The following is a 15,075-nucleotide window of genomic DNA, read 5'->3' as shown; positions in this document are numbered from 1 at the left end:
CACCATACACGTACACACACGCTGGACTTTCAGGTGAATTGCAGTCCACTCCAACACACACACATACATATACACATACACACACACACTTGCTGGACCTTCAGGTAGATTTTAGTCCACTCCAACTTTGGGTTCCACACTCAGCAGTCTCTGGACGGGACCGGGGAGCCACCCACCACCCCCACACCTTAGCGACCCTCCATGGAGGTTTCCCACACCCCTGACACATAACTACCAAAAATACAAAAATAGATTCCCTTGAGAACGGCCAAGGGTGACCCCTGAGCGCAGAACTGGCGGCAAGGGCCCAACCGGACAACTCCACCACCCCGAGCAGTTTCTGACTCTGAGAATCCCTTCCTCTTTTCCTCCTCCCTTTTTCCATTCCCCCATCCACCCCCAAAGAAATTGATGTCTCAGAGACCTCACCCCCACCCAGGAATCTGGAGGGCTCGGCTGATGTAGCACCCTGTGGGGGGGGGGGGCCTGGGGAGGTAGGACCAGCCTGTGTGGAGAACCTTGTGTAGGGTCAGCCCCGTAAGGGGACAGCGCGGTCAGGACGGCCTCCCTCATGGCGCTGAGGAATTTGGTTTACTGAGTTTTCTCTCCAGCTACCCCCAACCCCCAACATTCCAGGCTGGACAGGCCTTAATTATCACCCAATTGCCTGAGTTATGCTTGGAGAACAAAGACCCCCATGCGGGATTCTTTACCGAAGCAGGGGCCATCAGCTGCCTCCAGTCTAGGTTTAATTATCTCTAAATTGGCTGTGCCACCCTTCGCTCCACATACAAGACCCTCCGTACTCAGAGGCACATTTCCAACACAAACACACACACACACACACATACACACACACACACACCCTCCCTCAGAAATAGCTCAAAGGGCTTGGAAGCTCCTGGTTTGTTTGGGACTTTTTGTTTGGGCTCTTTTGTATGTGTGGCTTTTTTTGTTTGTTTGCTCTTAGTGTTGGGGTCACACACAGTGCTCAAGGTTTACTCCTGGCTCTGTGCTCAGGGGGAATCATAGAGAACATTGCCCAAGATTATACGACCCGCTGTCCTCTCTTTCCAGCCCCAAGCTCCTGGTTTTAAGAAACTAACAATCTTATGGTGTGGGGATTGGCTTGGTGAGCAAATCACTAGTTGCTAAGGCTTTGAGAAGGAGAAATGCATAAACAGAAGAGATGAGGCATTCTCGGTGAATCAGAATGAAAGCTGAAGCTTGGAATTCTTTTTTTTTTTTTGCTTTTTTTTGGGGGGTGGGGAGGTCACACCCGGCGATGCACAGGGGTCACTCCTGGCTCTGCACTCAGGAATTACTCCTGGCAGAGCTCAGGGGACCATATGGGATCCTGGGAATCAAACCCGGGTCAGCCGCGTGCAAGGCAAACGCACTATCGGCTGTGCTATCGCTCCAGCCCCAAAGCTTGGAATTCTGTTAGGGTACATGAAGGCACAACCAGGCAGCAACCCAAGCAGAGAACACAGCCAGAGCCAGGACACAGCCACAGAAGAGATGTTTGAGAAAGGGAGTCCACTTTGCCTCACAGGATGTTGAGAATGAGGGGTGACGGAGACAGTGAGCAGAGAGCAGAAGTAGAGCTGGACTCCTTGCGAGCTGCATGAAGATCTTGAGGAAGAAACAGAGACAGGGAAGGCCGCTATCCCTCCTAGCTATACCTGGCATCTTATGACCTACTAGTTCAACGTTTGCTTCTGGTGGTCCACCCACAAGCGTCTGAGTGCCTTTAGAGGAAGGCTATGTCCCTCACGAAACTCTCTGGTGGAAATAAACACATGGGGCGGGGCTGGAGCAATAGCACAGCAGGTAGGGCGTTTGCCTTGCATTCGGCCGACCCGGGTTCGATTCCCAGCATCCCATATGGTCCCCTGAGCACTGCCAGGAGTGATTCCTGAGTGCAGAGCCAGGAGTAACCACTGTGCATAGCCAGGTGTGACCCAAAAAGCAAAAAAGAAATTTCTAAAAAATAAGTTAGCACAAATCCCAAATGTGAAAGTCACAAGTGCAATTTGACAGTTTGCCTTATTTACTTGGGGGGTGGGAGTGGGGCACATCTAGTGATGCTCAAGACTTAGTCCTGAATCTGAGCTCAGAAATTACTTCTGGAAAGGCTGGAGGGACCATACGGGCTGCCAGGGATCCCAAGTGCCTTACCCGCTGTCCTGTGGCTCTGGCCCCATTAATTTGACACTTTCTAGCAACCACGTTAAAGTGTAGCTAAGGGGTCAGAGACCTAGCATGGGGGTATGTAGCTCACCCCGTGGGTATCGCCAGCACCACATATGGGCGTTACTCCTGAGCACAGAGTCGGGAGTAGGACCTGAGCTCCCCTGGGTGTGACTCCAGAAGTAAGATTATTTTTAAAATAATAATAATAATAATAATAAAGTTCTCCATCTTTTGGCCAAGAACAGCAGATGAGCAGGGAAAGGAATGTGTCAAAGATGCTATGAGATTTCTACTTCTTTTTTTTTTTTTGCTTTTTGGGTCACACCCGGTGATGCACAGTGATTACTCCTGGCTCTGCACTCAGGAACCACCACTGGCAGTGCTCAGGGGACCATTCGGGATGCTGGGAATCAAACCCAGGTCGGCTGCGTGCAGGGCAAATGCCCTACCCGAGGCGGTACTATTGCTCCAGCCCCGAGATTTTTACTTCTAATGAGCCTGAAGACATATCTCAATTCTTTTCTCCTCTTTCTCTGTTTAACGGTCCATTTTACCCCTCCTCTCCCTCCCCCCCACACACGCACGCACTACACACACACACACACACACACATACACACACACCAACAATCCTGCCTTTCTTTTTTTTATTATTTTATTATTTTTCAAAATTTTGAGATAGTTACAAGCTTTCATGTTTGGGTTACAATCTCACAATGACCAAACACCCATCCCTCCACCAATGCACATTCCTCACCACCAATATCCCCAGTATACCCCCCCTTTCCCACCTTCCACCGCCTCCATGGCAGACAATATTCCCCATACTCTCTCTCTACTTTTGGGCATTATGGCTTGCAACACAGACACTGAGAGGTCATCACGTTTGGTCCATTATCAACTTTCAGCACACATCTCCCATCCCGACTGATTCCTCCAGCCATCATTTTCTTAGTGATCCCTTCTCTATTCCATCTGCCTTCTCCCCTCCACTCATGAAGCAGGCTTCCAGCTATGGCTCAATCCTCCTGGCCCTTGTATCTACAATCCTGTCTTTCCTAATTTGTATTAGGCTTCTTTGAACCTCCGCGGGTATAGCTCAATTCTACTCCTGCAAGACTGGCTTTGCTACAGCTTCAGTCACAGAACAGCTTCCATCAGCTGAAGCCTAGAGATGCCCAGCTTGACCTGTGCCAGGCCAAGTCACCAGCTGGCTTGAACGCCACCATTGTGCTCATCACTGTGGTCCCAGAGCCTGGAACTGAGCCCGTCACATTGAAATTCCATTAACTACCCTGTGAGTGAATCCGACATCTCCATCCGGGGCCTCCTGCTTTGCCCTCTGCACCTGCAACATTCCTTGCTTTAAATTTCCCAAGACTCAGTAGCCTTCCAGTTCCCGGACACCCTGTCCTGGGACCGCCCAGACTAGATGGCCACTTTGAGCACTGAGTCCTTCATTTTCCAACCTGCCAGCTCGTTGCCAAGAAAACCGCTTCTCAACCCACCCAGAAAAATAACAGTGCTCGGAAGACACCATGTTGAGTGAAGTAAGCCAGAGAAAGACAGATGCAGGATAGTCTCACTTGTTTGTGGCATATAGAGTCCTGGGTGAGGAAATGTACTGTAAGTAAAAGGGGGATGTCTAGACCATCCTTGACCTCAGCGTTTAGAAGGAGCAGGACAGAGAAGGAAAGACATCAAAGGGGGAAGAAGAGAACAGGAAGTGATGGGCAAACAGACATCAGGGCTTCAGTTACGCCAGTCAATGTGGGGGAGTGTTACAGCCACATATCCAAAACTCAGACTCAACAACACCGAAAACATGAGCTCTAAGCTGTAACCACTGGAACTTTGTCACGTGCAGGTGTTGATGGGGTGGGGGTTGGGATAAGGAGGGAATATGGGAGCACTGGCGGGGGGGGGGGGGGGAAGTTGACACTGGTGGTGAGATTGTTGTTGAATTATTATGTGCCTAAAATTCTACTATCAAGAACTTTGTAAATCACAGTTCTTTAGTGAAAAAAAAAATAGAGTGAAAGGAAAATAACAGTTCTGATGAGGAAAGGATCTAGATGTCCTTAGGACACAGAACCATCTGTGTGGGGACGGTGGGGAGTATCTGAGAGACGGGGACTGGCTGAAACTGTTTTTTTTTTCTCTCCCCCCCCCCTTAATTCCTGCTATATCCATCTATAAAGAATTTCACAAACTTTTAAACCAGAGTTTACTGTAAGTAAGTACTCTACTTACTTTGTCTGGGGGAACCTCACCTGGCAGGGCTCAGGGGCTACTCCTGATTTAGTGCTCAGGGGGTCACTCCCAGTGATGCTCAGGGGACCATGCAATGCCAGCGATCAAACCTGGGACTGTCTCATGCAAAGCATGTGCTCTAGTCCCGTTGGTTTATGGGCATGTTCGGGGGGGAGGCTACTCCTGGTTCAGTGTTCAGAGGTTGCTTCCAGTGCTGCTCAGGAGGGGCGAGGCGTGCAGTATTGACATTTGAATATGAAATTCAAACATGCAAAACAGGGGCTGGAGCGATAGCACAGCGGGGAGGGCGTTTGCCTTGCACACGGCTGACCTGGGTTCGATTCCCAGCATCCCATAGGGTCCCCTGAGCACCGCCAGGGGTAATTCCTGAGTGCAGAGCCAGGAGCAACCCCTGTGCATCGCCAGGTGTGACCCCAAAAGCAAACAAAACAAACAAACAAAAATGTACTCGAGTCCTTTGAGCTATCCCCTCAGGCCGCTACAATCTATATAATCTTTGTAAATGTAAAACAAGCCATTTTTTCTCTTTACTTAAAGTTACTTTTCAGAGAAACTTTCTATCATGCCTATAAACAGGAAAAAATCAGTATTGAGGGCTGTATGTAGATAGCAACCATCCAAATAAACACCAGGAAAATGGAACCATGTTATTAATTCTCTGGCAACACTTGTATACTGAAGCTCCTAGAGCCTGGCTCACTCCGTGGTTACTAAAGGAAAAAACCATCTAAGGGGGGCTGGGCGGGGGGGAGGCAGGGAGAGGCAGACCAGACCCACGCTGAGATTTGCTCCATGAAGTCTTCAGCAAGAGAGGCATCTTTTTAAAAGCAGTTTATTGAAACGCAATATATACGCACAAAACGAAACCACCTCTCATAAACTTGCTGAATGGCCACACGTTTCCTTCCCTTCGCATGGGTCCTGGATGAAGAAAGAGCAGTGGTGGCACCTCAGGGAACCTCTCAGCAAGCCCTTCCCCGGGGGGACCATTGTCTTGTCTTCTCCCAGCATAGATGAAAGAGCCTGTTTGTGCATGTCACATCGATGAAAATGTACAGATGCCCTCTTTTGTCTTTGGCTTCTTTTGTTCAAGATGCTGCTTACGAAACTCACCCATGTTCCCGCTGGCCGCAGTTAAGTTCCAGTGCATTGTCTTGTGGTGTCACAATCTCCCACTTCTGCAGTCAATGGGCATTTCGATGATTTCCAGAGGGTTTTGTGTGGGTTTTTTTTTGCCTATTTCTTTTGTTTTGTTGTTGTTGTTGTTTCTTTCCCTTTGTTCTTGTTGACTTTGAAGAGGGCAGGGCTGCTGCACGCTTATTTGTGGCAGGGATCATACCAGCAATGCCACTAGGGATCCCTAGGAGATAAAGGGCGGTACCAGGAATCGAACTTACTATCTCTCGTCTACGTACGAGGCAGGCGCTGTGCCACTGAACCATATCCGTAGGCTCTGGTTTCCAGTTTGGGACTGATATGAACATGGTGATGAATGTCCCAGATCGTATTATTTGTCCAACCTGTTTCCATTGGGTCTTTTCCCGGGATGTGAAATTTCTGGGTTTTTTTTTTTTTTTTGCTTTTTTTTGGGTCACACCTGGAGATGCACAGGGGTCATTCCTGGTTCTGCACTCAGGAATTACCCCTGGCGGTGCTCAGGGGACCATATGGGATGCTGGGAATCGAACCTGGGTCGGCCGCAGTGCAAGGCAAATGCCCTACCCGCTGTGCTATTGCTCCAGCCCCCGGGATGTGAAATTTCTGAGCCACAGGGTATGTGTGTGTCCAGCGTTAGTTGGGACGGCGTTAGCTTTGGCAGGGCCCTGCCCACTGGATGTGGCGAAACTGAGTTGGAAACTGGGGAAGCTGTTTCCTAAAGGAGAAATTCACCAAGCTCTGTGGGAAAGGCGGGAGGGTCCCCAAGGGTGTCGGGTGGCAGCAGGACGGGGCTAAGTGGTGCACAGCACTTCCAGGAAACCTACTGGAGTCTGAAGAATCCTAAGAAAGAAAGAACAGACATGGGGACGCTGGCTTGGGAGAAGGTGTGGAAGGAGAGAGACTACAGAACGTAAGGCTCTTGCGTTGCACACGGCTAACCAAAGTCCAATTTCCACCACCCCGTATGGTCTCTGGAATCCTGAGCACAGAGCCAGGAGTTAACCCCGAGCACTGCAAGATGTGGACCTCAAACAAACAAAAAAAATGGTGAGGAGACTCCTGTTTGACTCAAAACAGTGCTCCAAAACAGATGACTGGTTACAGAAACTTTGGTACATCTACATAGTGGAATATTATGCAGCTGTTAAAAAAGATGACGTCATGAAATTTGCATATAAGTGGATCAACATGGAAAGTATCATGTTAAGTGAAATGAGTCAGAAAGAGAGAGAAAGACATAGAAAGATCGCACTAATCTGTGGAATATAAAATAACAGAGTGGGAGACTAACACCCAAGAGTAGTAGAGATAAGGACCAGGAGGTCTGCCCCACAGCTGGGAAACTGGCCTCACATGCTTGGGGGGAAAGGCAGCTCAGATAGAGAAGAGAACACCAAGTAGAGGATGTTGGGAGGACCCATTCGGGTTGGAAAATGCAAACTGAAAGTAGACTATAGACCGAACATGGGGGCCACTCAATACCTCTATTGCAAACTGCAACACACAAAAGGAGAGAGAACAAAGGGGAATGCCCTGCTGCAGAGGCAGGGTGGGGTTGTGGAGATGGGGTAGGGGTGGTGAGAGGGATCATTGGTGGAGGTGAATGGGCACTGGTGGAGGGCTGGTGAATAATCACTGTATGAGTGAAATGCAAACACAAAAGCTCATAAGTGATGCAACTATACATCATAGTGATTCTCTAATAATTTTTTTTAAAAAAAACCATGGATATCAAACCAACTCATACAATTTATATCAATAATATGAATGACAAAATTAAAAAAGAAGAGCTAAAGAAATCCCTATATGCCCTGTTTTCTCAGTTTGACCATGTGGTAGAAATTGTGGCTTTAAAGACCGTGAAGATGAGGGGACAAGCTTTTGTTATATTTAAGGAACTTGGTTCATCCACTGATGCCTTAAGGCAGTTACAAGGATTTCCATTTTATGGTAAACCAATGCAAAACCAGTATGCAAAAACAGATTCTGATATAATATCCAAGATGCGTGACACTTTTGCTGACAAAGAAAAGAAGAAAGTAAAGAAAAAAAGCCAAAACTGTGGAGCAGACTGCAGCAATTGCAAACAAGAAGCCTGGTCTGGGAATACCAAATTCAGCCAATACCCAAGGAAATTCAGCACAAAATCCTCAGATTCCTGGTTACCCTCCAAACTCTATTTTATTCCTTAATAATTTACCAGAAGAGACTAATGAGATGATGTTATCCACGCTGCTTAATCGAGTCCCTGGTTTTAAAGAAGTACGTTTGGTACCTGGAAGACATGACAAATAATGATCAGGCCGGAGTTGCAGGGGATGCCTTACGGGGATTTAAGATCACACCGTCCCATGCCCTGAAGATGACCTATGCCAAAGAATAATATTTGAGGTTGTTGTCTTTAAAGGACTAGGTGTTATTTATAGTGGTGTTTTGTTTTGTTTTGTTTTGTTTTTTTGGATAACGTTTGTTCTGGGCATTGTGGTAATTGGAGAATAAAACTGCACCGTAGCACTGTTGTCCCATTATTCATGGATTTGCTCGAGCAGGCACCAGTAACATCTCCATTGTGAGACTTGTTACTGTTTTTGGCATATCAAATATGCCATGGGTAGCTTGCCAGGTTCTGCCATGCGGGTAGGATACTCTCAGTAGCTTGCTTGGCTCTCCGAAAGGGATGGAGGAATCGAACCCTGGTCGGCCGCGTGCAAGGCAAATGCCCTACCTGCTGTGCTATCACTTCAGTCCAGAGAATAAACGGAAAAAAGAGAAAATGGTGAGGAAGCCAGCACAGAGATCCAGAACCTGCTCCTTGCTCTGAGCTGGCTAAGAGCAGTCAGCCCGAGCACAGACTTTTACAATGCTACCGTATTGATCTCTGGGTGCCAATGAGGCCCAGAAAGGCAGATTGGCTGGTCTATGATCACACAGCCAGTATCAAGGGCCCAAACACCAAGCCCTTCCCTCTCCACTGCCCCGGGGCCTACCTGCCTACCATCCCTACTCCTCATGACCACGCGGGAGCTTAATGCATGTCAGAATTTAACTTAATGGATTACTGCCAGAAAAGTAACATTCAAAAACCTGCTGGGAGGGGACTGGAGCGATAGCACAACAGGGAGGGCGTTTGCCTTGCATGCGGCTGACCCGGGTTCTATTCCCAGCATCCCATATGGTCCCCTGAGCACTGCCAGGGGTAATTCCTGAGTGCAGAGCAAGGAGTAACCCCTGTGCATCGCCAGGTATGATCCAAAAAGCCAAAAAAAAAAAAAAACCTGCTGGGAATTTCAAGCGTGGGTCCTCATCACTCAGTCCCCTGGGCGCTCAGAGGCCAACCCCTTGTCCTGGTTAGTTCCCTCCCATGTCACCCCCAAGCTTACGTCTGGAGTCCTCTGCATCTTCTCTCTGGGTGGTGTGGGAGAATGGGGCTCAGCTGAAGAAGGTGGCACGTGGCTAGGGTAGACTGTGTGTGTGTCGCCTGCTCCCCCACCCCCGCTGTGGTGACTGGGTCCAGGAAGGAAAAGGAGCAGGGGCTTCTCAGCATTCTAAAGGCGGAAAGAAAGTATGGAGCAATCCTCCAACACCTGTCTTGTGTGTCTGGGTTCGATCCCCTATATACTCCCCAGGGTCCCTGAGCCCTGCCAGGAGTAAGCCCCGAGTAGGGCGGGGCCGGTCCCCCAAACCCAAAGCACAAACACAGATCAGGGGAAGGCTTCCTCCTCGTTCTATTGTTGAACAAGGACCGACCAAGCCGTGTTCAAGCGGGTAGGAGAGAGGGCATGAGGGACCCGGGACCACGGTGTGGAAGGCACAAGAGCTCCAGAGCCATCCCCTTCAGCAACACCCCCTCTGCTCCCCAAACTGCTGATCATTTCCTGGCCCCCAGTGCCCCTGGCCAGAGGCAGGCTGCTATGAATGAAACGAACCCAAAGCTGACCTCTTTCTCTTCTCACCTACTCCTTCCTGGCCCCTGAGGCTCAGTCCCAGGGGACCCAGCAGGTTCCAAAGCCTTGGGCCGAAGCACCTCACTAGATCCCAATCCTCTGCCTCCTCCTCTGCAGAGGAGTGCTGGGTCCCCTCTGTGAGTTCAGGACCCTGAAGGCCAGGCGAGCAGAAGGTCCTTTGGGCTGCCGTTCGCCTGGTCAGGGCTGGCTGAGCATTTTCAGAGAAAAGACCCGCTGGTGGATATTTCACAGGAGGTGGGTTTCATGCATATGGCTCAGCCGGTGGTGGTCACCACCGTGAAAGCAGCCATTAAGGCACTTAGGCAAAGACACGTGCCTGTGTCCCAGAACCAGGCCCTCTCTGCAAGCAGACGGAGGCCGGAGCTGGTCCCAGGTCTGGGTTCCCAGAACTTCAGAGAGCCGGCAGAGTCGGGCAGATGTTACACACCCGGTGTCACTTTGCAGGTTCCCAGTAGTGCCCCATGAGCAATGCCAGCAGGGGCCTGGGGCAGGCCCCCGCCCACAGACCACATCACCCTCCCCGCTCTCCCGCTCTCCCGTCTCCTGTCCCACACCCAGGACCCCCCCCCCCCACACACACACACACTTTCCTTTCGTGCTGCAGCTTGCTGGGTCCGCCCGCCACGCACCCTGGGGCAGGCAGAGGACTTGGTCTTGAATTGTGCACTTGAGCATTCTGGTGGCAGAACACATTTCTCTAGTGACAGTGCTCATGATTTTAGCCCTGCTAAAATCTCAGGGCTGAGCAGAATAGAGACATTACTGGTGCCCGAGCGAGTAAATCGACAAACAACGGGGTGACAGTGATAGTGATACAGTGATAGTGCTCACGAGGGTGGGGGGAACAGGGAGAGGCCAACTTGGGGTGGCACTCACCCCAGGGCAGTCAGAAACGCTCTCTTACTGTGCCAGGGAGCATAGACGGTGGACAACCAAGCAGGATGGCACTCCTTATGCTTGCGAGTGGCACTGGGGATCAAACGGCCTGATGCAGAGACTCAGCATGAATCCTGGTGGACAGCAGCCCCCTGCAGATCTCTCCGGACCCCGTGCCAAGCTGATTTCACCGGGGCAACTCAGATGGAGCGGGTGCCCTCTCTCAGCCCACTCCAAACGAACCCTGGTGGCCACAAACTTCAGAAGAAAAGTCCAGGTCCACAGGACCAGGGTCTGAAGACTCCAGGCCACATGGCTATGGCAGGGCACGGCCGTCCCTTCCCATCTCCCCGCTTCCCCGCCTCGTTGGGGTCCTGGCTGTTACCCCATGAACTGTCTCAGGGCGCCATTCAAGCCTGTCAACGACCTAGATCCAGAGACTCACAAAGGAATCTCAGAATGGATTAGCCTCCTACAGACATGTCTCCAAACCCCAGTCATGTACAATTTTAGAATTCCAGGAGCACCTGGCCACTTTGGTGACCAGGCGACCTCTCACGATATTCATAATAAGCAATAGAAAGTAAATGATCCTGCATCTGCCTGTGGCAGGCAGCCTTGAATGGCGGTGGGGAAATGTGAAATAATGGGGGTGAGAAGGTGTCATGCTGGTGGGACTGGTGTTGAAATATGGAATGTCACCAATATTTGTGATAGTGATAATTGATTAATGTGAACAACCTCATGAAAATTTAATTTAAAAATTAAAAAAAAAACCCTCGAGGACTTGCGAGGTGGGTATTTTAGCCACCGCACCATCCCCTGGTTCCCTCTGTCGTGTTCTTCACAGTGACACCAGACACCCTCTCCCCACTCTATTACCTCCCAGAATCTCAGAGTATTATCTCATGTCACCAGAAGAGTCTCAAGCCAACCTTAAAAAAAAAAATTAAAACAAAAAAATTAGCCTGACCTTCTGCCTGCTGCTCCACTACTTCAGGTGAGGCTCACCTCTGGCTGCTACCATCACATGCATGAATCTGGGCATGTTCTGAACAAGGGTTGGAGGTGGGGTGGTGGGTGGGGGGTGGGACACAAGGGAGGCTACAGCCAACCTGTCTCATATTAAGGGCTCACACCCCACTTCCTTCCCGACCGTCTGCTTGCTGCCCCACCAGCCCAGGTGTCAGTTTGGTTTTCCACCTGTCAACAGGACGATGTGTGACCTTCCCTACTCCCTCTCTCTGGGCATGCACGTACTGGAGTGCTTGCAGGGAGCTGACGGGCAGGGGTGTGAAGACTGCGGCTCATTCTGAAATCATTGCCATCTCCAAAAAGCCCCGAAGTCATCAAAGGTTCCTTTTGGATACCAGAGGAGAACACAGCCCTATCTGTTTCCTTGCTAAAAATCCAAGTCTGAAATAGACTAAAGAAAAAAAAATTTTTTTAATTGAGGGGCTATAAGAAATAGTACAGTGGGTAGGGCGCTTGCCTTGCATGCTGGTTAGATCCCCAGCATCCCATATGATTTCCAAAGTTCACCAGGAATTCTAAGTGCAGAGTCAGGATTAACCTCTGAGCACTGTTGGGTGTGGTCTCCACTTTTTTAAATTGTAATTCAGTGATTTACAATGCTGTTAATAGCAATTTCTCATGTACATAATTCCAACATCACACTCATCACCAGTATACCCACTTCCTCTTCCTCTTCCTATAGTGACACTTAGTAGAATAGCCAAACTATAGAAACAACTACAAAATTCCCAACTACAGATGAGTGAATCAAAAAGTCGTGGTACGTTCCGGGGAAAGGTCAACTCAGAGAAGCGATCACCAACTACATTGTAGTCGAAGGCCATGTGGGGGAAGGGAGTTGCGGGCTGAATGAGGGCTAGAGACTGAGCACAGCGGCCACTCAACACCTTTATTGCAAACCACAACAGCTAATTAGAGAGAGAAAACAGAAGGGAATGCCTTGCCACAGTGGCAGGGTGGGGTGGGGGGGAGATGGGATTGGGGAGGGTGGGAGGGACGCTGGGTTTACGGGTGGTGGAGAATGGGCACTGGTGAAGGGATGGGTTCCCAAACTTTGTATGAGGGAAGTATAAGCACAAAAGTGTATAAATCTGTAACTGTACCCTCACGGTGATTCTCTAATTAAAAATAAATAAATTTAAAAAAAAAGTCGTGGTATGGGGGGCTGGAGCAATAGCACAGTGGGTAGGGTGTTTGCCTTACACATGGCTGACCCAGGTTCGATTCCCAGCATCCCATATGGTCCCCTGAGTACCCCCAGGAGTAATTCTTGAGTGCAGAGCCAGGAGTAACCCCTATGCATTGCCAGGTGTGACCCAAAAAGAAAAAAAAAGTCATGGCATATATACACAGTGGAATACTATACAGCTCTAAGAAAGACCAAGTCAACCTTTGACCAAGCATTGCAGATCCTCCTGGGCAGGGGAGCAAGACAGAATTGGGGAGGGGGCTCCCTACGACTTTTAGGGGGATGGTCAGCTGGTCAGACAGCAGGAGAAGGCACATCACATGCATGAATCTGAGCAGGAGAAAACTGATTTTGCAGAAAAAATTTCCCACATCTGCAGTGATGTGTGCAGGGCCAGTGCCTCCCCAGACAGACCTGCCTCCCTCCCTCTCACTGCAGCTTTGCTTTCTTTTTTGTTTTGTTTTGGGGCTCTCCCCGGCCATGCTCGTGGCTTAATCCTGATTCTGAGCTCAGAGATCTCTCCTGGTGCGCCTAGGGGGTGGGGAGGTGGAGTGGGGGTCATATATGTGGTCCCAGGGATCAAACCTAGGTCAGCTGTGTGCAAGGCCGGCACCCTACCCACTGTGCTATCTCTCCAGCACCCACTGCAGCTTTTCTTTTGAGAAACAAGACTTCATCTACTTGGCAGCGCTCTGCGGGCTGGAGCGATAGCATGGCAGATAGGGCGTTCATTTTGCATGCGGCCGACCCGGGTTCGATTCCCCCGGCCCTCTCAGAGAGCCTGGCAAGCTACCAAGAGTATCTCTCCCGCAAGGCAGAGCCTGGCAAGCTCCTTGTGGCATATTCGATATGCCAAAAACAGTAACAACAAGTTTCACAATGGAGACATTACTGGTGCCCGGTCGAGCAAATTGATGAGCAAGGGGATGACAGTGATGCAGTGATATACAGTGGCAGTGCTCCGTCTGGAACCATTCAGTCAACCTTTCAGGGATCTCCAGCCAGTCGTACTCCAATGAGGGTGCGCCTAAAACATGGGCAGCTTCTTCTCAACCAACCCCAAATCTGCTAGCAGGCAGATTCATCTCTCCCCGCTTCTAACTCTAGATTCCCTCGCCCCACTTCAGGGCTCTAACTGGCCTTGGCCTCCTCTCTCCTCTGGCACATTCTTGGTCTTGAGCCTTGACCTTGACTTTTGAGCATTGTGCTGGTTGAGAGTTGTTTTCCTCTCTCTCTCCCCCTGCCCGAACCAGCTCCTCTGGGTGGAGGAGAATTGCCCTCTCCCCCATTTTTGGCTCCTTGGATCTCAGCCACACAATACTGCCGCGCATACTTGCCCTGCACCACCCTTCCCTGATCCCCTCCTACCCCTCCTACTCCCAACGATCTTGTCTGAGAGGCCAACGAGAGAAAAAAAAAATAAAGCAGGGACAAAAAAGCAAGTAACATAGAAGCTTCACAAATCAAGGGTGCTAAAGGGCCCAGTGCCTTTTCCAAAGGCCCCCAGAGGTAAAAATCTCAAGTTTGCTCCCTGAAACTCCCCTACTGCCTCCCCTCCCCCGTGGGGGACCAGCCACGCCCCCCAGAGTCACAACACAAAGGACTGAGCCTCTCCTAAGGGTGAAAATCTAAGCCCACCCCACTGGAAGGCTGCAGCACAGTGCTCCCCCCCCCCCACCCTCCATACCAGCTTTCCTTTCTCCCTTGGCTGACTTCCCACTGGGAGCCTCCACCCCCCAGCCAAGCCCTGGCGCCCCTTCCCAGAAAATCTATGGCCTCCTCCATGGAGAGCCTGAGAAAGCAAGAAACTGCTGTCAGCCTTTGGGCTCCTATAGAGCTGCTCCTGGGGTATTGGGCTCAAGGGACAGTGCTTGGTTCTCTGCCTGCCTGCCCAGCGCAAATTAATAGGGACTCCACACCTGATTGGTTGATTGATTGATTGATTGGTTTGGGGGCCACCCCTGACAATGCTGAGGGGTTCCTCCTAGCTTTGCACTCAGGAATTACTCCTGGGGATGCTCAGGGAACCGTATTGGATGCTGGGGATTGAATCCAGGTCGACCACATGCAAGGTAAATGCCCTCCCTGCTGTACTATTTCTCCACACTTTAATGGGGAGGCTGGTTTCTCCTTTGCTCTACCTCTCTCTATGCAGAAACCTATTGGTGGGGTGAAGGTTGGGGGACTGGATTCAGAGAATGAAAAAAGACAAAAAAAAATTGTCATTTGTATAGTCAGTTCTGGGGCACAAGAGACCCTAAGGGCTGCCTAAAACCTCGTTGTCCTGGCAGAGTCCTTTGTAAGGTGTGTGTGGGGGGGGAGGTGGGGTGGGCAGGGTCTCTGCTGTGCGGATAGGTTCTTGCCTCATTCCTGAGAAAACTCT

The 15,075-nt window shown here is 50.2% G+C and overlaps 1 pseudogene; it reads left to right on the top strand.

Annotated features, from left to right (window-relative positions):
• The first annotated feature begins 7,351 nt into the window (after positions 1–7,351).
• On the top strand, positions 7,352–8,010 carry LOC129400089 (U2 small nuclear ribonucleoprotein B''-like; annotated as a pseudogene).
• Positions 8,011–15,075: the final 7,065 nt, after the last annotated feature.

This window comes from Sorex araneus, chromosome X (assembly GCF_027595985.1).
Source record: "Sorex araneus isolate mSorAra2 chromosome X, mSorAra2.pri, whole genome shotgun sequence".
Taxonomy (NCBI): Eukaryota; Metazoa; Chordata; class Mammalia; order Eulipotyphla; family Soricidae; genus Sorex; species Sorex araneus.
This window is presented reverse-complemented; position numbering and strand designations above follow the sequence as displayed.